This window comes from Sitophilus oryzae, unplaced genomic scaffold (genome assembly GCF_002938485.1).
Source record: "Sitophilus oryzae breed Bouriz unplaced genomic scaffold, Soryzae_2.0 scaffold_2006_pilon_pilon, whole genome shotgun sequence".
Classification (NCBI taxonomy): Eukaryota; Metazoa; Arthropoda; class Insecta; order Coleoptera; family Curculionidae; genus Sitophilus; species Sitophilus oryzae.
Genome location: NW_022146732.1, coordinates 5,796,882 through 5,824,862, shown reverse-complemented (window position 1 = coordinate 5,824,862; position 27,981 = coordinate 5,796,882). Strand labels below are relative to the sequence as shown.

Sequence of the window (27,981 nt, the reverse complement as noted above, 5' to 3'; positions counted from 1 at the left end):
TTGGCCCTAAACCAATGAACAATAACACGCGCAGTCAATTTACTAATCACTTTTCGCTCAATTAATCATCCTAATCAATTATGGGCAAGGACCCTTATAATTTTTTAATACACAAAAAGCAATATGCTACAAAGAATATGAGAAAATCTGAAAAAATGTTCTGAGAGGTTTTAGATTAAGTTTTTCAAAATATTGATGATAAAATCAAATTTAAAGGTAGCAATTAGTATATAACGATAGCTAAGCATACATAACTGTGTTGTTTTCGTCACTTATTATAAATAAAAATGCTTTAAGTGCTTTAAAAATTGCTATAGTACAGAATTTGAGTAAATAACATTGTGCCAAAGGTGAATGGTATTAAATTATTTATCATAATTAATATATATATGATTCGCACTTTTTTGTTACATTATCAAATAAACTTATATCTGAAAAATAATAATGGACATGCAAAAATTAAAAGAAAATTCTTTATTAGATATTTTTTTATTGGAGAAACAGTTCAGCTACGTCGAAAGCCAGTTCTCGATAGATCACAGAAGATAAGCGATGTTAGACGATGCAATTGGATGGACGGGTGACCTCTGGAAACTCTGTCGTGCTATTGTTTCATGGCAAGTGTGTAAAATCTATTTTACACTAGACAGACACTGCTCATTTACGCCGGTTCGAGACCGGATAAGATCGGATATCTCGTGACTAAGACTCGATTTAAGCGCAGGTCATTGACAATGATATGGCCGAAGACCGCGGTTCGAAGTCCCCGTAAACAAAGTAGACCCCGTCCAGCTTAGCCATAAATTAAGCAAAAAGAAGACGTTAACTTAGAATACTATTAACTTCATCAAAACTTTCGATTCTCTTTTTTTATTCCTTTGTCAAATTTCATCTAAAGTAACTGGGTTATAAATAATGTACAATGTCGTCCCTACGAGCCGTAGACACCACTATTTTATTTTTAAAGTTTAATCAGGAACACATCGAACCCTACTGATGTTTTTTTTCTTCAGGGAAAAAGGAGAAAATAATGGAAAAAACTCCGATACATACACGGTCGTTTTCTATATTTTCGTCTGGTGCGCCAGTCGTAAATTGCAATGCCGGAGGCGCTTCCTGCGGCTCTGCTATCGTTAGTGTCTGTTTTTTTTCTTTTATTCCTTTGTACTACATATTTCTTTCCATTTCTGTTATTCTCTTACCTGTAGTTGAAATATATAGGATATAACATATGTTGAAATAAGGGTGTTCGTTTATGTAAAAAAAGTTTATAAGGGTTTTTCAAATAACATATGCCATATCTATTTTCTTTTCAATTTTTTATATCGACATAGGTCAGATTCTCCTTTGTTTCGTATCCGCAGGGGGTTAAAGTCATTTTTTTTAAGTTGTCTCCTGATATTTTGTTGATTGCGGTCTAAGGGTTCTACGTGTATAAACATGGGTGCAGAAATGCATAGTTTTAAAGTTACAAGATGTTAAAAATTTTAAAAATAGCTTTTTGTAATGATCTTAGGTACACTTATTTTTTTTTTAATTTGTTGTAAGTATTTGGGTAGCACTATACATTGGCTTTATAAATATAAAAATGTAAGTAAATAACTTATTAATTTAACTTTTATTTTAATTTTATTAATTGTGATTAATAAAAGTGCGTTGAAAGCATCAAAGAGATCGAAATCAACAAAATATTAATATACAACTTGTAATCGACATTAAACGGTCACAATACAATAATGCTAACAATAAAAAAATCACTGACGTAATTATAATAACATTACAAAACAAAATTATAATAAATCGAAAAAAAATTATTACTTTAACACCCGTAGCTACAAATTTCTTATTTTTACATTAGGAGTTCCTTCCACGAAAGATGAAACATGTTTTTTGAAATACACGGAATAGATTTTTTTTTCAGGAAGGAATAAAATACACTAATTTATCTTAAATAAATTTATTTCTTAAGAAAGTATTACATGCTTTAAAAAGTTTAAGATGAAAATAGGGAGGAATATTTCTACCTTTTTGTCTCTAATGGTTGTAACAATTAATTTCAATATATTTTTACTCTTTTTAGAATCTACAAAATGAAGATTTTTGTTAGTACAACACCGCGAACCAGCTTGTTCTCAAATGACGCAAAAACAATGCAAGTTTAGGACAGACCCATCAATGGCCATTCTGGCCAGCCCTGACCACGTTCGTGGGTCAGTTACTTTAGGACATAAAAGTAAGTACATTACTGTTTAAAAATATTTACCGTATGATAAAAAAACGGCATGCAGTTTAGTTAGAAATTATGAAATTTTAAATATTTTACATGTAAATGAAATCAATCTTTATTTCAAAGACATCTGTATATATACATACTGTAAAAAGAAAGTTTCCTATAGTAAGTCTTAAGTATATATTGGGTCATCATACCCAGTTCGCCAAATGAATTGATTAAGCTCGAAAAAAAATTAATCATAAAAGTTTGATTGATTACCCTAGGATGACAATTAAAGCGTGGGATATAAACGCTTTACGACAAAAAATAAGTAATTAATATTTTCTTATTATAAATCAATGTCTAATTTAATCCAACGCCACTTGAGAGGAATCTCATGTTTAATTATAATTCATATTTGTTTATAATTTTTCTGTAGCTTCGGAAGTGCTACAGTTACTCTAAAAATATAAAGTATATAACCTGCAACCAACGTTTTGTTTCTTTTAGTTTTTAGACTTCAGATAGCTTTTAGAGTGCTGATTTAATTTTATTTTTGATATCTTTGCTCTAAAATTTTATGTTTTTTTTTTGTTTTTCATTCAATTTTGTTCTTCATTCATGAAAAAAAGCTCTTTTCTGCTAATACTATTGATTTGTACAGGGGCTCTTCAGAAACACGTTTATGAGTTTTTCTCCTGGAAATGTATTTTTTTAAATTTTTGTATTTTTGAAAACAATTGGATTTTTTTAGTTGTATTTCAGTTTCATCTTTTCGATAAGTTATAAGGTAACCATGATACAAAAGCGGTCTAAAAATGCCATATTTTTACATTTTGCCTGTTTTTTTGAGAACTAAGCTGCCTGGTACAAAACTTTATGTAACATTTTTAGTTTCAGTGATATATAAACCACATCTTTGCATCTCTACTCTCTATTTATAAACGAGAAACCTATATACACAAAAATCGGACACTATCCTGTAGAAATTTCTGTTTAAACGTATTTATTATTTTAACGTGTAGATAGAACATGTATATGCACCAATGTCAATCTGATTCAGCTACCAAAAACAGATACACCCGCATACACATGTAACATAATAGATACGCGATATTATAGCATTGTATTGTTTGGTCGTATCGGATTGACATCGATTTGGCTATTGTGCCCCTGATCGTGTTTTAATGCGTTCCAGGATTTGATTGTGTATTATACAGTATTACAGTGTATCAGGAATAGATTAATAATTGTTTTTTTTATTCAATTCCATTAAGAAACTAACTTGGTCAAATGCGAGTCGGACTCGCGCACGAAGGGTTCTGTACCATTCATTATCTATACAACATTGCTGAAATTTTGAATGCGTGTATAAGTAATTTAAAAAAAATGAAGAAACACATTACTAAAAATTGTATTAATCAATAATAAATATGTAAAAAGTAAAAATAAATATGTAAAAATGTGTAAAAATTAAAAAAAAAACGATTAAAAAAAGTCGCCTTGACTAGAATTCGAACCTGCCTTACTACGGCTCCAACGTCATAGCAGCGTAAAGTCCTAATGCTTTAACCACGCGGCCACCGAGGACTTGAAATATTCTATGTAAAATTCTTACTTAAAAGATAATGTTTAGTGAAAGTACTTTTTTATTTATAAACATTTATTTAATTCTGTTTTTAGTACCTATTTGTTCTTATAGCGGCAACATAGATACATTATCTGTAAAAATTTCAACTGTCTAGCTATAACGGTTCATAAGATAGACCTTTGTGACAGACGGACGGACGGACAGCGAAGTCTTAGTAATAGGGTTCCCGTTTTTACCCTTTGGGTACGGACAGGTACAGATGATACAGATCCTAAAAAAAGGACAAGCTTATCCTCTTTAAGTTTTCGTGGAAAATATTGCGAATATTGAAGGTTTGATTTTTTCAAATTGCTGGTTGCTGAAAAAATTCCACTGTAACTGAAACCACATTTCATTAAATTTTTGGCAACGATTGTGGAAATATTCCGGCTATCTTAACTACATATCATATCTGGATAAATAAAGGTTGGGCCAGAGTAAAAATAAAATATTCTGATCCAGACCTAAAGTAATTATTTGCCTGTTTGCGTTACGCCGGCCATATCATTAGGGATATTAAAATTAAAGGAAACACTGCGGCTTGTATATACGGGGGTTGGTTTTATAAATATTTTCGTGCCAGTTATTTTTAGCACCACTAGGGAAAACAAGGTGTATTTTTGACGTTATGTGTCAGATAAAAGACAGCAAACATGAATGAGTGTATAGTGGTAATTAATAACAAAATATCGTGTGGTTTGATAAATTAGATACAAGTTCCATTAACAGACCAAGTTATACCGGGTGTGTCACAAAAGTGGCTCACCCCTATAACTTTTATATTTTTTTTAGATAAAAAAACTAGATTTGGTTTGTTAGTATATGACATAAATTAGGATTGATTGATGTATTCAATTTTTTTTCGTCGCTTCCTGTTTCACCGGAAATGACTACAACTTTTGATATTTAAATGGTACCCTCGGTATTTTTTACTTTATTTGTTCGAAAATCCAGTCAAACCAAAAGACAGTCTGAATAGAATGACATAGTATATGTCAACTTTTGACATTTCTGTATATGGTTTATTTGAAATTGTAACATGTGGTTCATAATGACAATTTGACTCGAAGCGAGAATGTCAAAAGTTTACATATGACATGTCATTCTATTCAGAGTGTCATTTTCTACCAAATAAAGTAAAAAAATACCGAGAGTGCCATTTAAAAATCAAAAATTGTAGACATTTCCGGTGAAACAGGAAGTGACCATAAACAATTGAATACGTCAATCAAACCTAATTTATGTCATATTCTAACATACCAATTTTCGGTCAGTTAGCATTAGTATTTTTAGACAAAATTGATCAGATAATTAATAAAAAAAATAGAAAATTTACAACAAGGTATAATGTAGCTTGATAACATCAGAGACAATTTTTTAGACGTCTCTAGATGCTGGAAATTTTATTTCATAGCGGAACTTTACTAAGGGTGTTTATCACAAATCTATTTAGAGGTATTTTTGTAAAGGTAAATCTTTAAAGAGAGAGAAGTTGGTGGGTGAATAAAGTTTCAGCTTAAACTTCAAAAAAGCTTCCAAGCTTTGAGAGCCTGCAAGGTGCAATGTGCTTTCCTTCTTCAAAGGTTCATTGTAGGTATCCTTTATATTTTTAACATATAACTAAATTCAAAGGTGTATGATTTGTTGGGTATTGATAAATAAAAATATGTTATTATTGTTATTTATAGGACACGAGGTTGAAATCAGTGGTGTTTTTGGAGTTACTCCTGTAAAAAAATTGTGTATTTTGCCCCTGAAGGTAGAAAAGAAAAATCTAAAAAAAGATAATATTTTTTTAAAAATTCAGAACAAATTTTTCAAATTTTAGATCAGACATTTGTAATATACAGGGAGCAACAAAGTACAAATATTTTTAGGGGTGGTATATTTCGACCCAAGGAACACGTCTGTGAATTTTTTTTCGCAAAAAGAAAATTTTGAAAATTTGGAATTTTTTTAAGATTTTTTTGGCGACAGAGGTAGTGAATTAAATTTACAAGAAAGAAAACTTTTCAAGACAACAAGAGAGAAGTTTCAGTGGGTCTCAAAATTTAAGCAAAGAATTATTTTTTTTGAAATTTTCAAAGTAAAATAACTTGATTGTTTTGGACTTTTTTGAAAAAATATGTTTCTTTTACCGGTATCTACCAGCTCTGAAAATATTTGTACTTATTTAATACTTGCCCTGTATAACTATAGTATACTTAGCTATCCATTTATCCATTCTAAACGACAAAAAATGACAACAAGGCCATTAAATCGCCAAACTTCCTAGACTACTACCATTATTATCTCATAAAACGGTGTAATGCATATTAATAGATGTTTTAAAATTAATTTCCTCGTCGTATTTCATTCGGCATAGTAATAGCGCCATCCAGCGGACGATTCATCAATCTTTTAACGTCACACAACGTCATCAGAGCCACGCTTTGAAGAATATGGATGGCGAGGTTGTTGGAAGTATAATAAATATGCTATTAAGCTTATAGTTTTTTTGTATATTTAACCTTCGTCGATTCAAATTAAAATTGATATCTTTTTTAGTTGGATAAATATAATTATTTTAGCATGTAGCATGGTAGCATTTAGCATGGTAGCGTTGAAATATTGGAGAGGGGAAAAATGTAACATTTTAAATTTTTATGCTTGTAGTAAATAACTTTTTTATTATTTCAGGTAAATAATCGAGATTTAATGCATGGGTATATGACATAAATCAGGATTGATTGACTTATTTAATTGTTTTCGGTCACTTCCTGTTTCACCGGAAATGACTACAATTTTTTATTTTTAACCGTCACCCTTGGTATTTTTTTACTCTAATCGATAGAAAATGACACTCTGAATAGAATGACGTAACATACCTCATTTTCGCTTAAAAAATATCGTATTTTGAATTTCAATTTACAGTGCCATGGCTATGTTTGGGGGAAAAACACTAATTTTTAAACAAGGAACCTTGGAAACATAGATTTGATCGTCTAATGTTTTTAATGTCTTGTCCTGGCCGGTTAAAAGATGCTCAAATCGTATTTTTAATAACTCAATTTTTTCAAATGGAACGGGGGTGGCTCATTAGCATATTTGGAAAAAACATTTTACTGCGAATAATTTGGTACCACACACTTATTTCTATTCAGTCAAATTGTTATTACTTTTATGGCCATGGGACTCTTTTATATATGAAGGCATTTTTTACGTAAAAAATGGTACATTTTATACAGGGACGGACGAAAAGTTATTACTCTTCAAACCATTTTATAAAATACGTAGAGAGCGCCCTCGAAGAGTAGGAGTCATATTGATATGGAAATCAAATTCTCATGTCAAAAAACATCCAGACACTAATTTTCATTTAAATATCGGCATTATTATTATAAATTTATACGAAATTATTTACCAATTTTTATCGGTAGAATTTTCCGAATACAATTCGGACCACCCTGTATAATAAAAAAAATTGGAAACAACAAAACAAAGCAATCAAAATAATACGGTTTTTTTTCGACCGAATATTCGGGAAATATGACAAAAAATGCCTGCAAGGGACTTATATAAAAGGCCTTCATTCCGATTATTTGCCAGGTGGGGTCGATATATAGCCGCAGGGAGAGAATATATTAAAATATTTCTCACAGGGTCTTTATTTTATATTCGCTTGACACAATTTGAAGGAGATAAAGCCCAACGGCATTATTCTTTTTTATAAATCATTGCTAACAAATAATAAAATTAATCTTTTAGAAAGAAAACGTATAAATTATGTTTAAATATAACTCAGATTTTTTGGTTATACGGGGTGTTTTGATATACAAACTGTATAAAATAGTATATTGATTTATGAGGAGTAAAAAGACACTTCGTGGCGTGGCTGTACGTTTGACATTACAGGCGAGGCACAAAAAGTTAGTTTTACTCCGAATAGAACATGCCATTTTTTTTCAAACGCAACAAATATTTTTTAAAGCAATTTTAAACGTTCTAAATAATAAAAAAAGTTTTAAAAGTAATACCTTGTAAGTAATTATATATCGAGAATATCTTAATTATATTAATTATATCGAGAAAATATAATTATTAATAATTTTGTGACGGTTGAAAAAGTAGTATATTGTTTTATTAGGAGTAAAAATGATACTTTACGTGGCGAGACTGTGCGTTTGACAAACAGCCGAGACACAAAAAGTCAGTTTTACTCCGAATAGAACATGGTATTTTTTTCAAACGTCAGAAATATTTTTTAAACTATTTCAAACGTTGCAAATAATATAGAAACATTTAAAAGTAATATTTTGTAATTATGTATCGAGAAACTATGGTTACACTCGTTGAATTTGACTTAACATCAATTTTAGAATCTTTGCAGCCTATACGTTATTACTTTTATTTTATTATTTAACAACATTATTAAGTCACCACAGGTCACAAGCCTTACCTACGAACCCAGCTCTCCTCTAACCCTGAGCAACGGATACCTTTTTCTTTCTGTTTGAGTGATGACAGAAAAAGTCGTCACAAGGTACGACTTAAACCATTCGAGAGATGTTCCCCTGTACCCATAGTACTGCAGTTTATTAATGAGGATCTTATGATTTACACAGTCGAGCGCCTTAGCAAAATCACACCAAACCAAACCAAACCAAACCTAATTTTTAAATGATTCTAACGTTTAAGTAGATCGATTTCTTTAGGAAACAAAATGTTATTTAGACAAGACGAGTGGGTCTAGAACAGTGATAAAAGGCAAAAATAGATTGTTACAATTTATTTCGGGATCAGTTAGTGGGAGAACCCTCCACGATAAATCGAAAAATAGAGAGAGATTACGTAAATTCCTCCCCTTTGAGCTTTAACTTCGAATTTAGTGTAATGGAGGGAAACGCTGACTGGAAATATATTAGAGAGGGTGAGAAAAAAACCATATCCTTAATCATTCGCTTGCTTTAATCCTAATATATTGTAATGCGGTTCGGCAATAGTAAATTCAAACGCCCGAGTCTATTTTTTTTATTATAAAATACTACCACTATAGTCTGTCCAACGAGAAGATCCTTGACAGTGAAAGATGTATCTGTCATTTTAATTTCAAAGTAGTTTATTTTATTTTACAAAGAAATAAGTTGGTACAACTGGAACGCATAGCAAGAAATTAATATATGTATTTAAAATTTGATTGACAAGTAACTTCAAAATATTGTGAAAAAAACTGTATAAAACTGAAAAAATGTAATCGAGTTATTTTATTTAATAAAAAACGGTATGTGTTAATACAAAACAAACAAAAACAAGACACCACATACCAAAAAATATAAAAAAGAACTATTTCTTACTTTCAAGATTTATAAAACTTCCCGCATTTATGATTATATTTATCAATATAACCTATGTACAAATACAAATTTGTGATATTCCGCAGGAATAAATAAAACAACATAAATAACACTTACCAAATTTTATACCTCATAGGTTGATTAATTAACTTTAATCTTATTTTTTTTAAACCAGTACCTTTTGACATTATTTTTCTGCAGTACTAAACTCCATTATTTACCTATCGTGTGATGTCGATATTTTACAGCTACTCCAGTTTTTAGTATATGTTTAGTATGGTCCTTCTACCATATTCGAGATGCACTTATCTACGACGAGATGGTATACGAACTTTATTGATAGTAACTTTATTGGTGTATCTGTATAATACTTTCTGCCTGGGCAGCGAGTATTAACCATAAACTGTGCTCTGGGTTCTACAGTTAATTTTCACTCAATTTTTCCTCCACTTGACTTCAAAAGACACAAAACACACGTAATAACACGAATCAAAATGCATCATCTTCCAAAACGCAGGGTATTTGACAAAAATTGTCACAAAATTATAACCTATAATTTGGCAAGACTTTGACAAACGTCAAAAATCTAAAGGCGAGTTCATACGCATCGGCGTCCGTTTGTCGTTCATCGTTCCGTCAAACCAATAAAATTGAAATACGATCTGTCATTTTTGAAATAAACCAATAAAACTGGTTAAAAACAACAAGAGACGACGCATGACGGCTTTATATTTAAACCCATCCATAGTTAACTTAAAAAAAATTAGAAACTTTATTTAGTAAAATAAATAGATTGGTGTGGGACGTCATCTGCTTTTCTTCTATAATCGTCTGTCGAAATCTTACCTGAGAAAAAAAACAGAATATAGTTTTTGAAGTTAATATAAAATAGTTAAAATGTGTTTTTAAAAACAATATTTTATATAAATGCTCGGAAAAGGAGAAAAAAAAAATTAATTATATTCATCAATTTATTGCGTGACACAAAAAATTTAAATGATATAAAAACTTATTCAACCATTTCCAATTATGTTGTAGCCTCCCTCTCTAGCCTCCTAGCTCTCCCTCTCCTAGCTAAGACATTAAAAAAATTGTATTTTTGTAAATTATTTTGCAACAAACTGCAGAATATAACACTATGATACTTTTAACATTGAAAATGTTTCTGTTATCCTATATAAGGGAGCCCAAATCGAATTAAAATGCTACATTTGCCACACCATGACGTCATATATACAAGGGTATAGGAAATCTCGGCGCAGCGGCGGCAGTCGGCCAGCGCGCGCAAAAACCATTACATCGCTAATTGTTTATTAATATATCTTTATTAGTTTAAAAGCAAAAAATATGGGGTTTGCTTTGATACCTTGTCAAGACATAAGCGAAACTTTTAAATTGTTTCTTTTTTTCATTTAGGCCTTCGTTTTTCGTTAAATGAAAGTTATATTAAAAAAAAATCTCTATTTTTAAACCAAATTTTCGCATGATTGAAATGATTATTCATGTTTAAAGTTTTTTTTTGGTCATAAGCGCTAATGGAAATGTTTTTTTGTAAATAATTATAAAAAATTACTCCCTACGAAGACTTTATTCTGTACTGGATCAAAAAATAAGTATTTGTTTTCTCTATACGGTGGTATTAATATATCGATTTTTGATGATAGTGCCTTTTTACCCTGTTTAATTTTGTACTACTTTCGGAATAAGGGTCCCCATATCATGTACTGTGATGTACTGTACTTCCATCCCTGAAAAATTCAGCTTGTGACACCGAAGTGAGAGGTAACGTCAAAATAAGCTTTAATCTACCTACATCATCATAGGTAGGTGTAGGTACTCTAGGTAAATTCTACCTAGACAGTAGCTGAACTAGCTGACAGTAGTAATTAATTTGTTATCCGATAAGTAGTTGTCATTATATAAGTTTAATCGTCTTATACCTCCTATAACGGTAGGTTTTGGATTTTTCCTGATTGGTTTGTTAAACAAAAATATACTGGGCATATAAATGTCTGTTACAGGTTAATTCGTTAAAGAAATATGTTACACACATATTATTTTAATAATAATAGTATAATAGTAATGGCTATATTATGTTATAACACATTATTGAATTAACAATTGAAAACAGTATTGAATGTACTTATTTTAACCAATGCATTGTTTTGTTTTTTTAATCTCACAAATAAGAAATATTTTATAGTTTTTATTATAAAAAACAGTGATTATACAATTTATTTACACCCCTTACACTGTTTTCTGTAAGGGGTGTAACCAGGAGTATATTTCGTAACCTTTTACGATATAAGAGGGCACAAAGTGTTTTATTACTTAATGCTTAAAATTTAATAATATATTTGTACATAAAATAAAATAGACTAGAAAGTCAATTAATTAATATTGACGTAATTACTAAATAAGTACAAGATTTTTTTTCTAATTATTTTAGTGTATTTTTAGTCACCGAATTATAAAGGAGAGATATCCAACCATTGCATTATTTTACTCACAAATAAATGTTTTATGGTTTTTATTATAAAACAACGATTAATTTATTATACACCCCTTAACCCAAACACTCCAAGGAGGATATTTCGTGACCCCGTATTTAAAGTGGACAAGGTTTATTAGTCAATGTTTTAATTACCCAGCGTCTTTAATAAAAATCTAATGTAATTTTTCATAGAAATGATCTGACATGAAAAGCAAATTTTATCAAAAAACTTTTTGATTATCTACAAGGAGTAAACCGCTGACAAATGTCTGTATACTAATGCCAAAGTAATGCCAAAAATACAAATTAAATACCAAAATTTCTCATATAATGCCCCACTAATGCCAAGCTGATTCCAATATAATACCACTAATACCACGAATAATATGTAACACATTTGTTTCACGAATTAACCTGTAACAATACTGGTAGGTACGTGCACAGATTTTTTCCTAGGTAACTTAAAAGTCGTTAAAAAGTCTAATTATATTTAAAGAAGATATAATTCCAACAAATTACATTATAAGGCCAATAATGCACAAGTAATACCATTAAAATTTTAGCGTTTTTAACTTGTGTAACATATTTCTTTAACGAATTAACCTGTAACAATAGTGGTAGGTACGCGCACAGATTTTTTCGCTAGGTAACTTATTAAGTCGTTAAACAGGCCTATAAAAGCTATAACAACATAGGTAACTAATATTTATAATTTAATTCGAGTTTTAATCTCAAATAATAAATGTTTTTACTGGTGTATTTCTGAAGTGTTCATTATTAAAAGTAGATATTCTTCAAGTTATGCGAAGTAATAAGTAATGTTTCCGGTGAGACCGCGTATATGTCACCGGATTCTGGTTAGTATAAAGACTTTTTCTATAGAAAGAGTTTTTTCTATATTTTCCTTTCAAAATAAGACTAATTTCTTCTTATTCTTTTAAATATTACAGTGTTTCTTTTTCCTAAAATGTTATACTTAATTTTCGCTTAAAATTAAAAAATCACAAATGGAGGAAAATATACGTTATTGAATAAAGTTTATACAAATCACTTTACCATAACAAAAAAGTAAAAACATGTCATGGCGGAAGATATTCAGGTGGCATTTCACACATTTATCTATTAAAATCGAGATTAAAATAATAAACTTGCGTAACATGTATACACGAGATAGAAAGTTTCAGAATCGATTAATACGCAATACGCTACGCAGTCAACTTATTCCTATGCGCGGATGAGCGTCTTCAAGACTCTTCCTTCGGCCAGGGTCACGACGCAGCCGAAGAGGAATGGGCCTACGTTTGGCTAAACAGGCTGGACACGGTGGAGTACGATATTGGCGAGTCTGAATATTTATAAAAATTTACAAACTAAAATATGTTGGAAAAATAATTAATCCATACATATATAAAAGCTCAAAGGGTTTTTTTGTTGCATCCATCCCGCCGAAACCGCTTTGCCAATCTTGATGATTCTTTCTTTAAATGAAAGGTATATATGTGTAGATTTGTTATGAAGTATTTTTATAGTGCTTAATGGCTATTTCTTTGTGTAAAACGACTAAATACTAAAACATGCCTGAAAAACACCTACACACAATACCTCCAGATATAAATTATTTGTCTTTGTCAGTGGTGTGTCAGTTAGATTATATATTACGTTTTTAGATATTTTAGAGTAAGTTCATGCCGCCAGCTTTACATACATAAATATTAGCACAAAGGTTCGTTTAAACGACATTAGTGAATTAGCTACACAAAGCGATTTTAGGAAATTCATCCTCTTAGAGAGTAAAATTATCTCGGAACAGTTTGTTGTAAGAAAATTCCTTACTATTTGGTCTAGAAGAATGAAATCCTACAAAAAGAATTAGAAGAATTTTTTTAAATTCATCAACCAAATGGGTAAAGTTAGTAAAAATTTATATAAAACTTGGTGACCTCTGGATTATACACATAAAAATGGGCACAAAGGTAAAGCGAATTTATGAAATTTAACCCTTAGGGAGTAGAATAGGGAATGAAAGTTTGCTGTACGAAAATGCAATATTATAACATTATAAACCAGACAGTATAAAATTTCATACAAGGGTTTATTTAGTGACATCATAACGAAATATATCTTCCTCAATTTGAAGGATAAAAGAATAAAAAATAACCTATAAAGAGAGTATTAGTGCCTTAATAAATAAAAAAATATGAAAAATAAAGAACATCTATATGCTCACTAGCTCTCTATAAAGAAGTAAAAAATCATTTAAATCAATGCATGAACGTAGTCGCTAGAAAAAGCTAGTAATTATTAAATTATTTTATTTAACCCATTAATTTTCATTGAAAAGGAATTTTTGTAATTCGCCACTATATTAGTTAAAAACTAACAAACTCATATCAAATTTAAGTTTTGCGATTTTGACCTAAACTTTTTACAAAATCTGAACACATTTTAAAAGAAAAAAAGTTTTTGATAATATTTGTGTAGATTGACTACAAGTTGTATAACATAAATTTCTACGACCGGTCTACCTAGTGGTCTGCAGCATCGCATTGTGGTGCAAACGTGGGCCTGTTAATCTGTGACGTGACGCACAACAGCCAAGAAAAACAGAAGCGTGGTTAAGAATTTAGTAATTTAAAAAAAAGTCTTTTAGATACAGTAGTAGGTATTAAAAAGTTTTGTGTTTAAATGGGTTTGCCTTTAACAGTTAAAAACTATATCGTAAAGTGTAACTTTCCGTAAGAATTCTTTATCTGTCATTGATCATGATCTGTCATCATGTTAACCTGATGTTTTGTATGTTATTTTGTTTTTTTCGAGGTTTTTTTGCTTGCTTGTTTTACGGATAGGTGCGATCGCATAATTATTTTTGATAATGTTTTATTTAATGTTAACATTACTACTTTTTCAGTGAATCTTTAAATCTGTTGTTTTTTGTTAAGTTCGTTATTTAAACATATGTATGTAATACACTCATATTAACACTAATCATATTTTTACGTTTTTATTCATCATTTTCAATGCCCCCCCGGTTGCATCTTTGTAAAGGACTGTGAATTTTTTAATTGAAAATGTCCAAAGCTGACATTTAAAAAAATGCCGACGGTACCATTTAATAATAATGAAAAGTTGTAGTCATTTCCGGTGAAACAGGAAGTGACCAGAATCAGTTGAATACGTCAATCAATCCTAATTTATGTCATACATACTAACATAGCAAATCTCGTTATTTTATTTGAAAAAATAAAAACGTTATAGGAGTGAGTCACTTTTGAAAAACACCCGGTATTAAAAATCCCATATCAAAATCCAGTAATCTTTGTGCTATAAAAAAAAATTGGCAACATAAATACAATCCAATATATATTATGACAATTATAATTTCGCAAATGTTTGTATATAATTAATGCATGGGTGAATTTCAGCCACAGATACGATGCAATTATTTTTTTGTCAATTCTAATTATATGATCATTATACTAATTAATATAAATAATGCATTAGTTATAAACGGATAAATGGAAATTTATCCGCGGAAGTAAATAATATATTTAATTAAATTAAACAGAAACATTTAATTTCCGTTTTAACATGGATATAAATGTAACACGACTGCCTTTAGGTTACATATTTCAATTTTAGTGAACTGCGTTTTGGCATTTCTCTCAGTGAATATTATATAGGGTGTCCCAATATTCCGTGGACATAGAATTACTATTACGTATTTTTGAAATCAAAATAAGTTCATTAGCCACAATTAACCTCTATACAAAAGTGCCATCATTATATTATACTAGCGCGTACCTGCTACTTCGTTCGCGTCGAATTAATCATTTGTAATGGTGATGATAAATCAAAGCAAGAATTTCCATTAACATACAAACTGGATAAAATTTTCTCACACTTATGCCACCATGATAAAAAACAATATGGCGATATTATTTTATTTTGGCAGTTAGTAAATATGAAAGATAAAAATCATTTTCACCCCATTTCACTTGAGATTCGAGAAACCCCTCCTTATCGAACCTCTACACCCACTGTCCATTCGTTTGCCAAAAATCAGCTTTAAACGTCAAGCAGTTTAAGTAGAATCGTAATTATTCAATGGTCATATTTTATGAAACACCCTGTATAAATTTTTAAAGAGTCTTAAAATATGTAAAACAACAAAATAAAATATATGTGTTTAAGAGTTTTTCCGAAAAACTCACCGGTTTTTAAATAAAAAATATTCTAATATTTGAGGGGTGGTTTCACCCCCTTAGAACTCGAGTTTCGAAAAATCCCCTCTTAACGAACCTCTACATCCTAAAGTCAATCCGTTTTCCAAAATCAGCTTTTTACGTCAAGTACTTTAAGCAGGATCGTGATTAATCAATGACCAGATTTTTCGAAACGCCCTGTATACATTTTTAAAAAATCTTAAAATATGTAATAAAACAAAATAAAATATACGTGTTTAAGCGTTTTTTTCGGAAACTTGACCGTTTTTTAAATAAAAAATATTGTAATATTTGAGGGCTGGTTTCACCCCCTTGGAACTGGAATTTCGAAAAATCCCTTCTTATCGAACCTCTATACCCTAGAATCAATCTGTATGCCAAAATTGAGCTTCTTACGTTAAGTGATTTGAGCAGGATCATGATTAATCAGTGAGTCAGTCGCTTAAGGATTTTATATATTAGTATAGATTTAATATCATTATATCATATTTAAGCAGAGAAAAATTTTTGAACCTAACCAACAATTTGTATTTAATTTGTTATAGTGGTTACAGTAATTTTGTTAAATTATACAAATGTTCTCTTTGATTATTGGTTTGAAATAAATATAACAATGTCATCCAATGAAAATGCGAGTTGCTTAACTCTAATAACTGTAATTCTGAGCTAGCAAATGAGCTAGATGGTTTACCTAGACCGTTATTCTGAAGCTACAAACCTATCGATGAAAATATGCATGAAAATTTATTTTCTAGCATATTTATTTTCTAGTAGACAACTAGAGGATATTTGTACACAGGCACAGTCTCAAGTTTATTATAGTGATTTTCTTAGCTGCGTATTGTAAATTGTTTTACAATGGGATAGCTGTGGCAACACTGCCGTTACCATTTTCCCTGACGCTAGCTCGTGTGTCACGGCCTTGAATTTTTACTCCCAACGCGCGTAAAGAAGTTTCGCTTCAAAAATAAAGAAAACGTCGAAAAGGCGAAGAATAACAAGGTCCTTAATACTGATTATATTGATTTTATTAAAGCTCTTCCCTAATTTCAGAAGCAATAAGATCGGACGCCATTAGAAATTCCAATTAAAAGGAAAAAAGTCGTTATCGGAATATCTGATCGAGCAGGGAGATAATTTATGTCGGCAACGTCTTCTACGTGTTGTCTTCGTCGACGGGCCTAACTAAGAAATAATTTATTTCGATATTTCCAGGAAAGAACGGGAAGTATAGGAGGAAATTTTTCGATTATACGCGAAAGGAATCTTATAATAAAGACGTTCATTAATTCGCCAATTAATATGACTCCCTGGCAATAAAATTTCGTTTTTAATTAAACTACTTAATTATAGTCGTATATTTATTTTGATCAACCAGTTCGTTACACAAGTTGTCACATTTTCGTGTGTTGATTTTCACATTATTATGCTACTTCTTTATGAAATGAAAGATGCTATACATACATTTTTTGTATTTAATATATTTCTAAATTTTTAACGGTTCTACCCGCGGTTTTATTATACAGGGCGGTCTGAATTGTATTCCGGAAACTTGGGCAGCAGATTCTGCAGATAAAAATAAGTAAAAAAGTCTGTATAAATGCATGTCCTAAAATGCTTAGTTTAGGAGATACAGGGTGTAGAAGTTTCATTTGGACTCATATTGACATGAAAATCGAATTTATCATATGAAAAAACTCCCAGACGCCAATTTTCATTCAAATATTGACATTACTTCAGAAATTATTTGGAAAAAATCGAAATAAAAATGAAACTTCTACACCCTGTATCCCTCAAACTAAGCATTTTAGGAAATACATTTATACGAACTTCTTTGCTTATTTTAATCTGCAGAATATGCTGCCGAAGTTTCCGGAATACAACGTATATGGCTCATTCAACGGTAAAATACTAGACACAAATCATTGGTTTGCTTTGATAAAAAAATACTTTTGAAAACTCTATATAAAATATAATACCACGAATATCCGCAAAACCGTTAAAAATTTTGAAATACTTTAAATACAAAAAATGTTCATTTTTTAATGCCCTATCCAACAAAGAAATAATATACAGGGTATTTTATTAAAAAAACGAAGAAAAACAATTTTATATTTTAGAAAATTTGGAATAAAATTTTGAACACCCTGTAAGGTTAAAGATTACGATATTTCTAGCAAAGTAGGTACAGACCAACAGTAAATACCTAATATAGTTTTGATTTCAGGACATTTCTTGTATTTTTAATATTTTTTTTAAAGGCTGAAACAAATATATCAAATTAAAAAAGTTTTTAAATCGAACTCGTCAAATAATATTTAATAATATCTTAGGATTATGTAAAATGATCAAAAAGGACGCCAAAAATGCAATAATAGCCAGGGTGTTGCTTTTAAAACAACCCATCCCGATCCACTGACACTTTGTTGAACCATCCTTTAGAAGTGAAAATATTTTCCTGAAATACATCCTAACACATACTTTTTTTTCGAAACAAAATTCCTAACTTTTTTTATTACAAGAGCTACAAATGCCCGACGCGCTATTGCCGGACCCTGTATTATGTTATTCCTATTTCTAAAAACTCTTGTTAACTATAGCAAGACCAACTCTATTGGATATTATTTTTCTTTTACAACAAAAAAACAGGACAATCTCGATTAGATTTAGAAGTTTTCTAAAATAAAAACTAAAATTCAAATCAAATTAAAAGCTCTTTTAAGCCGTTTATTTTATTTGTTTTCCAAACTGGGAATAAAAACTAACTCCGATGATGGCCCAAAGATGTGAAATCGATTTTACAGGCTGCTTTTAAAAGTTTAATAACAAACTATGGCGAAAAAAGCCGATAAAACGTTCGTTTCGTTTAAAAAAAATTACCCTGCGCCTCGGGGATCCCCAGAGGCTTATGTTTGAAACGTGGAAAATTATTTCCTCTGCTAAAGTACACTTTTTTACTGTTTTTTTATAGGATCAAAATTTGGGAGGTTATTACAGTTAATGTTAATTTATATCGGAAAATAAAAGGTGGAGTGCTCTTCATTAAAATATTTGATTATGATCTACTTATGCTACCATAAAAACTATCATTAAACATAAAGAAAGCGTAAAATTACTGTAATTGAAAAGAGGAACATGTCAAAACTAATTATAATATCTACATATTAATGCCAAAGGAAAATTACACAAACTACGAAATGCTAAAGCAAACACATTTTAGTTTACTCATTTGATTATCTCTATCTACAAAGAGCTTAACTCTTGTTTGTCAGTTTGTAAGGTGCCAGGATATTATATAAATGCTATAAATTATCGTGTGACATGTTTGCTAAAATACTCCCTGGATATTAAGTAGTTAAATATTATTTTATTTTGTTTATTGTACTGGCGAATGTAAACATGTAAAGAAAATAGCGCGTGTGTTATTTTAGTTTGGTTTGAAATTAAATGAACAGTTTCAGTTGATTCACGCAAAACAAATGTTATTTTAAGTATTTATGAAATAAAAATATATAATTGGATATCTGGAACAAAGAGGGTGGCTTTACAGGGTGAGTCCTAAATAAGTGCAAATATTTTCAGGGCTGGTAGATCTCGATAAAAGAAACATATATTCTCTTTACCGTTTTTCAAATAAGTCCAAAATAACTGAGATATTTTACTTAGAAAATTGCAAAAAAAATGATTATTTTCTTAAATTTTCAGAACCACTGGATCTTCTCTGGGTTACCTTTCTTTTAAATTTAATCCACTACCTATGTCGCCATAAAAATTATTTTTTAAAAATTTTCAAATTTAAAGAAAATCGCGAAAAAAACTCATAATCGTGTTTCTGGAGTCGAAATACACTACCCTTAAAAGTATTTGCATTTTTTTAAGATTCACCCTGTATATATTTATTATTTTAAATATGCAGATCAGCAGTGCATCGTTTCTATATTAAATTATTTATTAATTGAATCTATATAAGCCCTATTTTAAATTGACAAAAGAAATGAGTCTCAGATCCAAACAAATTATAACATAAAAAACTCAAACAATTAAAACATAGATATTTCGTATTTCTAGTAAATAAAAATTGGTTGAAACTTCTCCGATAGACAGTCCTATTTCTCCACGCAAATATTCCAAAGTGTCACGACCATATAGTTCACGGTTCTCCATTTTCTAAATCCACATTCCTTGCCAGGAAGTCATAAAATTTATTTCGGACTTGTTTTCCCAGACTCGACTCTCCGCTAAACCTTCAATAAAACACGCGAAGTGCAACTTATTGCTCTGCTACGTTTCGGAATCCATTCGCCCCCGCTATCAGGTTTGTGTTATTAAATATGTACACTTTTTACTAGACCGAGATTCATTTAAATTTTACATTGAGTAAATTTATGTATGTTCCAAGTCGGGCACAGTACCATCCTTTTTTTTTCAAAGAGATACACGGTATTTTTGACACCCCCCCCCCTGTAACTTCCCAATGGATTAAATAAGAATCTTAATTTTTTAGTCATCAAGATATGGTATAACTGGATTAGTAACCAGTAGTAACTAGAAGTTAGTTCTCCATTTCCAATATCAGTCGTACCAAAGTTTGGTTGGTTAAGACCCCGTGACAATTCTGAGATTGTTCTTTTTTAAATCAAGAATAATCTTTGAATAAATAATGAGTCAGATAAGTGGCAGAGTTTTTTAAGACTCCATAAAGGAAGACACTGAAGACATAGCATCTGAGAAATCTTATGCGTATATTGATATGTAGTAAGAGGTTACAATCCTAGATCATATATACTTACGGGGATAAGTAAATAACTATGAAAACTGTCGCAAACATATCAACGACTTCCATTTATCTTCTTTTTTTGTTGCACACGCGGTGCTTCTACTCTATCTATCCTTGTCGGGGACCTATTATCCGCGCGCCAAATTTGAACATCAACTTTAAAAATTTACTTTGTAAAATGCTTATATTTGAACAATAAATTGAAGAAAATAATTGAACTGTCACAAAAATTAAGTTATCTAAAAATATATTTAGCCACTCCGTACGAATATCAATATTCTTAGGAAATCTAACCAGAAAGTATGCATGTGGCTTAATATAAATAAAAGAACAACTGAATACTTTACTTGCCTATGAAAAGATAATTCGGGGACCTTTATATTAGAACTTTCACACACTAAACACTTTCTAGTCATTTTTACGAGTATTTAGAAAGTCCAACGAAAAAAAAAAATAGAAATATAATTGCACAAACTTAAAATTAACTTCTCGTTGAACACATTTGCATCCTTGGCTATATAAAAGCGGTCGATGAAAGAGTAATTAATACAATTTTTAAATTAAATGCAAAAAACAAGTGTCGTTACACAATGGAAATAATTATGACAATATGATGACAATGAAGACTAAGGAAGGAGCATAATGCTATCGATGTATTTGCCATGTATTCATGCATGGTGGGCGGAAAAGGCACCATAAAAGCTTAATATAAATAAAAGAACAACTGAATACTTTACTTGCCTATGAAAAGATAATTCAGGGACCTTTATATTAGAACTTTCACACACTAAACACTTTCTAGTCATTTTTTACGAGTATTTAGAAAGTCCAACGAAAAAAAAAAAATAGAAATATAATTGCACAAACTTAAAATTAACTTCTCGTTGAACATATTTGCATCCTTGGCTATATAAAAGCGGTCGATAAAAGAGTAATTAATACAATTTTTAAATTAATCGCAAAAAAGCAAGTGTCGCTACACAATAGAAATAAGATTATGACCTTTGAATAAGAAGACTAAGGAAGGAGCATAATGCTATCGATGTATTTGCCATGTATTCATGCATGGTGGGCGGAAAAGGCACCATAAAAGCTCTCTAGGGTGGGGATCCTTGACAGTTCTGTTTGACCATTCATTTGACACATTTGAATTTGATTTGAAATTTTGTAGATTTGTCAGTCTTTATGGAGCTTATTTTATGTTATTTATTATTTATTCTACTACTGATAGTTGTATAAAGGTAGTAAATGTAGATGGAAATTGTGGCAGAACTTAAATTAACAGTGACACTATCGCGATTTATCGAAAAAGACTCTAAAATAGTTGGTTGTGTAGCGTGCGGTAGATATATAATATACATACGTGTAGTAAACCGATCATTTATGAAATTCACTTAAATTAACTAAATTATATATTTTTCTTGCATTTTAGCTTTTATTTATTACTTGTCAAAGATTAGATGTCAAAGAATTTAGATACGTTAATTTGACTTACCTGCTTCAGTAACGTATCGGCTGTTTGTGTTAATAAATACTTATTATAACTTATCTATTTTTATTAGAATTATATATTTTTATAACAATTTTAATAACTACCAACATTTATTCACAACATAAAATAAAACAACAAATTATTGAGTCTACCCCATGTCTACCCTACATCATAGTTTTACATTTTTTAAATAAAATTAGAACGACACTGATAAACCGGAATTTAAGTCGGCCATATTTGAGGCCCATCGCGGTGTACCTAAGATTTTTGATATGCTCCTTCCTTAGTCTTCTTATTCAAAGATTATGACAATATGATGACAATGAAAAGTTGGTTTCCATAACAATGTATAATTTGTACTTTCTAAACCGTATAAAATTGTGATTATTTTGGAAGTACATGCAACTTTTAAATGCGCAAGCGCAAAGTAAGGTCCTCGAGAGAAACAAACCTATTGAACGTTTCATAGGTGCAATAAAGAAGGTTTGAAATTGGCATGTCGTGATGTTGAGATATATTTTTGTATGCTAAACTTATGGCGTTGATTTATCCACGTAAGTATATATGATCTAGGGTTACAATCTTTGAATAAGAAGAGTAAGGAAGGAGTATAATACTATCCATGTATTCATGCATGGTGGGCGGAAAAAGCACTCTATGGTGGGGAGCCTTGACAGTTCTGTTTGACGATTCATTTGACACATTTGAATTTGATTTGAAATTTTGTGGATTTCTCAGTCTTTACGGAGCTTATTTTATATTATTTATTATTTATTCTACTACTGATAGTTGTATAAAGGTAGTAATACTAGATAGAAATTTTGGCAGAACTTAAATTAACAATGACACTATCGCGATTTATCGAAAAAGACTCTAAAATAGTTGGTTGTGTAGCGTGCGGTAGATCTCAGCAAAAATTGAGTGAAATAATGGAACAACTTTTCGCTAGTAAGTGACTATATATATATACATACGTGTAGTAAACAAACCATTTATGAAATTCACTTAAATTAACTAAATTATATATTTTTCTTGCATTTTTAGCTTTTATTTATTACTTGTCAAAGATTAGATGTCAAAGAATTTAGATACGTTAATTTGACTTACCTGCTTCAGTAGCGTATCTGCTGTTTGTGTTAATAAATACTTATTATAACTTATCTATTTTTATTAGAATTATATATTTTTATAACAATTTTAATAACTACCAACATTTATTCACAACGTGAAATAAAACAACAAATTATTGAGTCTACGCCACGTCTACCCTACATCATAGTTTTACATTTTTTAAATAAAATTAGAACGACACTGATAAACCGAAATTTAAGTCGGCCATATTTGAGGCCCATCGCGGTGTACCTAAGATTTTTGATATGCTCCTTCCTTAGTCTTCTTATTCAAAGGTTACAATGAACTTTACAAAGAACTTTTAAATATAAATATATCAATGCTGATATAGGTAATTTATTAGATAATAATTTATAATAATATTATTGATTAGGTACTTCCATAGACACTAACTAAAATAGATCACTTGGTTTTACATGAGAACTTACAACTTTTTGTAGTGAAATAACTGCGTTGCAAGACTTGACATTTTTATAGTGTTTATTTTTTTTATTTCTTTTGCACATTTTCTTGTTGACTCTGTTCTAAAGAAATGGCTAATTCACAAGTAGTAGTGTTTTGTTTTAAGTTAGTTTAAAGCTACTTAAATTGAGAACGCAGTAGTTGAAAATGGAGCCGGAAGTTCCTCCACTTCTGTTTGATTCTATGTGGTCGGCGAGGTTGTATTACAACGTAAAGAAATCGATAAGTGATTTTCACAATCTTTAAGAAGTTTCTGTATTACATCGAGTTTCGAACATTCGACTTACTATATTTTCGTTGCACAAATTCTCCCATGATATTTATTTCCAAAAATAAATAAGCTAAAAAATTACAAAACTTTTTGGTACGTCTTGTAGTATAACCTAGGTTTGTTTAACAATGTTAAGGAGTAAACATTTCAGGCAGCTATATGACAATCAGTTTAAAAAAAATAATTGAGTTATTTTCAATATTGCAAACAACGTAGACAACACCGCGACCTTACACATCTATTGTGTGTCCCCCTTTCTTGAGTTATAACGAGTTATAACTAATCATACAGTCTCAGAGCTTTGAGAAAAGCCAGTATCTGAGACTGCTTCACAGAGGCTAGTTCTCGATCTCCGATATGAGTCGTACCAAAGTTTATGGTACGAATAGTTCCCGACGTTCTGATGTTTCCCTATTTTTCCATAGAATCTGGATTTTCCATTGTTGCTTAGCTTTAATCTACTGAGGTGTTCGTTCAGGAGACAGTGTCCTGTTAAAAACCCCGTGAGAATCCGAAGAATGTTCTTACTTAAATCATGGAAAATCTCGTTTTTTATCTGAAAAAAGAAAAAAAAATATAGGGGTGAGTTAGTTTTGAGAAACACCAAGTAAAGAAAATACCTAAATCGCAACGCAAACAAAAATGTACAGAAACATTTGAATAGTCCCAATAATACCAGATCATTTGGTCAATCAATCAATTGTACTACAAAATTGACAAAAAAGACATTACACTTTAATGGTTTACTGTTAGGTGGTACGAAATTAATTAAATCAGCTAGTTATAAAGAGAAGTTTTTTGAAATACTTAAATTATTATATTATTATATAATCACGGAATTCTTTTCTATTCATAGTTGTGAACATCTATTTCTAAACAAAATAGCTGCGAAAGTTTTTATAAGTATAAATAAGTTTCGGAAAGCAGGAAGAAACAACGTGCAAATACCAGAAACGCCAACTAATATCGGAACTTTTCTTATTTCAAACTTCGTCTCTAACTGAAATTCAATATAAAAAAGGAATTTGATCTGGGCCTCTCTCCTACGTTTTCTCTCTCGTTTTTTTTTTCATTTCCATCACGTCATTTTGTTTAATGCCGCCTGGTGAACTTTATTTCCGAATTTTTATTTGTTAAGTTTAAAATTCCGTCGGTGTTTTTGGTTTAGAGGCTTAAAATATTGAAAAAAAAATGAGGAAAAAAAGAGATAAAAATATTTGTGTTCACGGAAAATATATTAGAGGTAATGAAAATAAGATATTTTTTCCATAGCAGCTGTTAAAATTGAATTATATCTATCAAAAATAGTAGATAAAATAGTACTTTAACCGCAAGGGTAGATTAAAAAATGATACTTTAACAGCGACGATAGGTTAAAAACTTTATTTCTTCTCGCACGTCTTTTAATTGCTTTCATTTTTGAAAATGTTTGTATTCCTTTTCATAAGTTATGCGGGATTTAAATGGAAGTAGTTTGGATATGGCGTTTGTCGCCTCAGCCTGAATATCTGTTGGTAATTTACTTATTTCGTTTTGAGCCATTTCTGGCTCCAATTCAATGAGCAATGGACACGAAAAAGAATTAAAAAATATTGACTCAAAACTGACAACTAAAGAGACAGCTTTATTTATTTGTCAAATCACATAGAAACCAACGCCAACCCAGGACATAATAATAATAATAATAATAATATATATTTATTGAAGTTTGTATATATACAATGCAACAAAATTTATACAGATGAGTTTACAAACAAACATTATCATACAAAAAACAACAATATAATCTTACAAACTACAAAAAGGCTGGAAAAACAACAGTTGCTGATCAAGTTCCAGCCGCAAAGTTAAAAAAAGTAATATAAAATAATAATTTAAATATAATAAAAACAAAACAACCAAAGGCAATCTAAAATTTGCCACAAAAATCAGACAAAACAGCACCTACACGCAACATGCAACCTAATCAATATTCAGAAAGTATTTTTCTTGCTTTTATCTTAAATTCACCCAAAGAGCAGTTCTTACACTTAACATCTAGATTGTTGTACATACTATAAATATTAAATGTAAAAGATCGTTCAAACAATGCAGATCGGTGCGGAGTGGGTGAAATGAGACCCCTGTGCCTCAAATTCAAATTGTGAATATCAGTACGAAAGTGTATTTTTTCATAAAGGTAAGGTGGACTTTTATTTATTATAATTGAATGGAACAGAGTCAGAGAGTGCAGTCTACGCCTAGTTGCCATGTTCATCCATTTTGCCTTTTTAAGTTTATGAGATATTCATATATCATATTTCCGAATACCATATATATAACGCAAACAAGATTTCTGAACTTTTTCTATTCTGGCGGTATCTCTAACGTCTAAACAAGGCCCATACAATACATCACAATAATTAAAATGACTAAGAACTAATGTATCGGTAATTTTTATTTTAGTTGGTATATCAAGTATTTTACGATGGGGGTAAAGCATCTTAAGGTTACAATATGCTCTCTGAAGTAGCTTTGCAGTATGTTTTTTAAATCTAAGATCCACATCCTGTTCAACTCCCAGATTCTTAGCACACGACACAGCACTTAATTCTTTATTGTCAACCATTATCTTTAATTTACTTCTTGGCGTTTATAACCAAAAATTAACAGTGAAGATTTATTAGGATTAATAATTAAGTCATGTTTACTGGAAGCTTTAACCAATTTATTTATATCACTATTTAAGACTTTATTTAGCATTATCTATGTCACTAGGATAGAATGAATAACTTAACTGTGTGTCGTCCGCGTAAAAGTATGTTTTAGATAAAAAACATACATTTTTTAGATAAAAACATACATTTTTCTACTCGTAATAAATTCTTTGAAATAATAATTTCTGAATATTTTTTAAAACGTAACTCGCTATGGAAAAAAATATTGTTTTCCTACACGACGATAAAATTATTGCATTATCGTCTCCCGAAATTAATTCACGAGCGATGAAATCGCGAGTGAATTAAAATTTTCGGTCGACACGACGAATTAAACTTTCGGTTCGTTTTATACAAGACGATAAAATACTATTTTATCGTCTTGTATAAAAAATAACTATTATTCTAGTAATTCTACTGTCTATAGACGGTAACATATTTTAAATTTTGAACCAAAGATTTTTTTTTGTTTTCATGTGGTAACCTTCAAAAACATAAAATATAAATAACTTTTGATAATTCTAGCTTCTCGTTCATCCTTTTGCAATTGTGTGAGGAAGAAAGCCAAAATGTCATAATGTGGTAATAAAAAAACTATTTTTACTCTGGTACTTCACCAGAACATAAAGAAGCTACAAACAGAGTTAAAACAAGAGAATTGAGATGAGAGTAGCGGGAGGGGTAATCACCGCAAACTTATAGATCTATTGTGTCTCTTTTTCTTGAATTATAAATCACCATACAGTCTCAGGGCTTTGACAAAAGCCAGTATCTGAGACGGTTTTACAGAGGTTAGTTCTCCATCTCAGATATCAGTCATACCAAAATTTTTGGCACGAATGATTGTCGTCTCGGCGCACTCATTGATGAGGTATTTTGGTGTTTCCTCATTTTCTGGTCTCATCTCCTCATTCATCCTCTCATCTCCTAAGGTCACATAAAAACTGTTTTTTACGCGTAAAAAACTATTTGTTACACGCAAAAACTATTTTTGACTATTAAACTTTTATTTCATTTTTTATTTATTTTTTTTTTATTACTTTTTCAACATTTTAAACTACAGTTTTTCAAACATGTCCTTCAAATCCTTCAATTTAATAGCTGTTAGTAAGAAGTTTTACTTTAAATATGCGCACATAGTGCACACACACTTTTTTTAAAAGATAATTGAAGAAAAAAAAATATTTTTGTAAAAACTAAATCTACCTGATTATTGTAGCCACCCTTTCAATTGAACTTTATTGTGAATATCCCAGAAAT

At 30.3% G+C, this 27,981-nt stretch overlaps 1 protein-coding gene across 4 annotated transcripts in view; it reads left to right on the top strand.

Moving 5' to 3' along the window:
• LOC115883928 (eye-specific diacylglycerol kinase) overlaps window positions 1-27,981 on the top strand; it is a 317,841-nt gene that overhangs the window by 127,559 nt on the left and 162,301 nt on the right. For all 4 annotated transcript variants that reach the window (XR_004050467.1, XR_004050466.1, XM_030902359.1 and 1 more), the window contains exon 3: window positions 2,081-2,233. The gene's annotated coding sequence lies outside the window, so the exon portion shown is untranslated. The remainder of the gene's footprint in view (window positions 1-2,080; window positions 2,234-27,981) is intronic.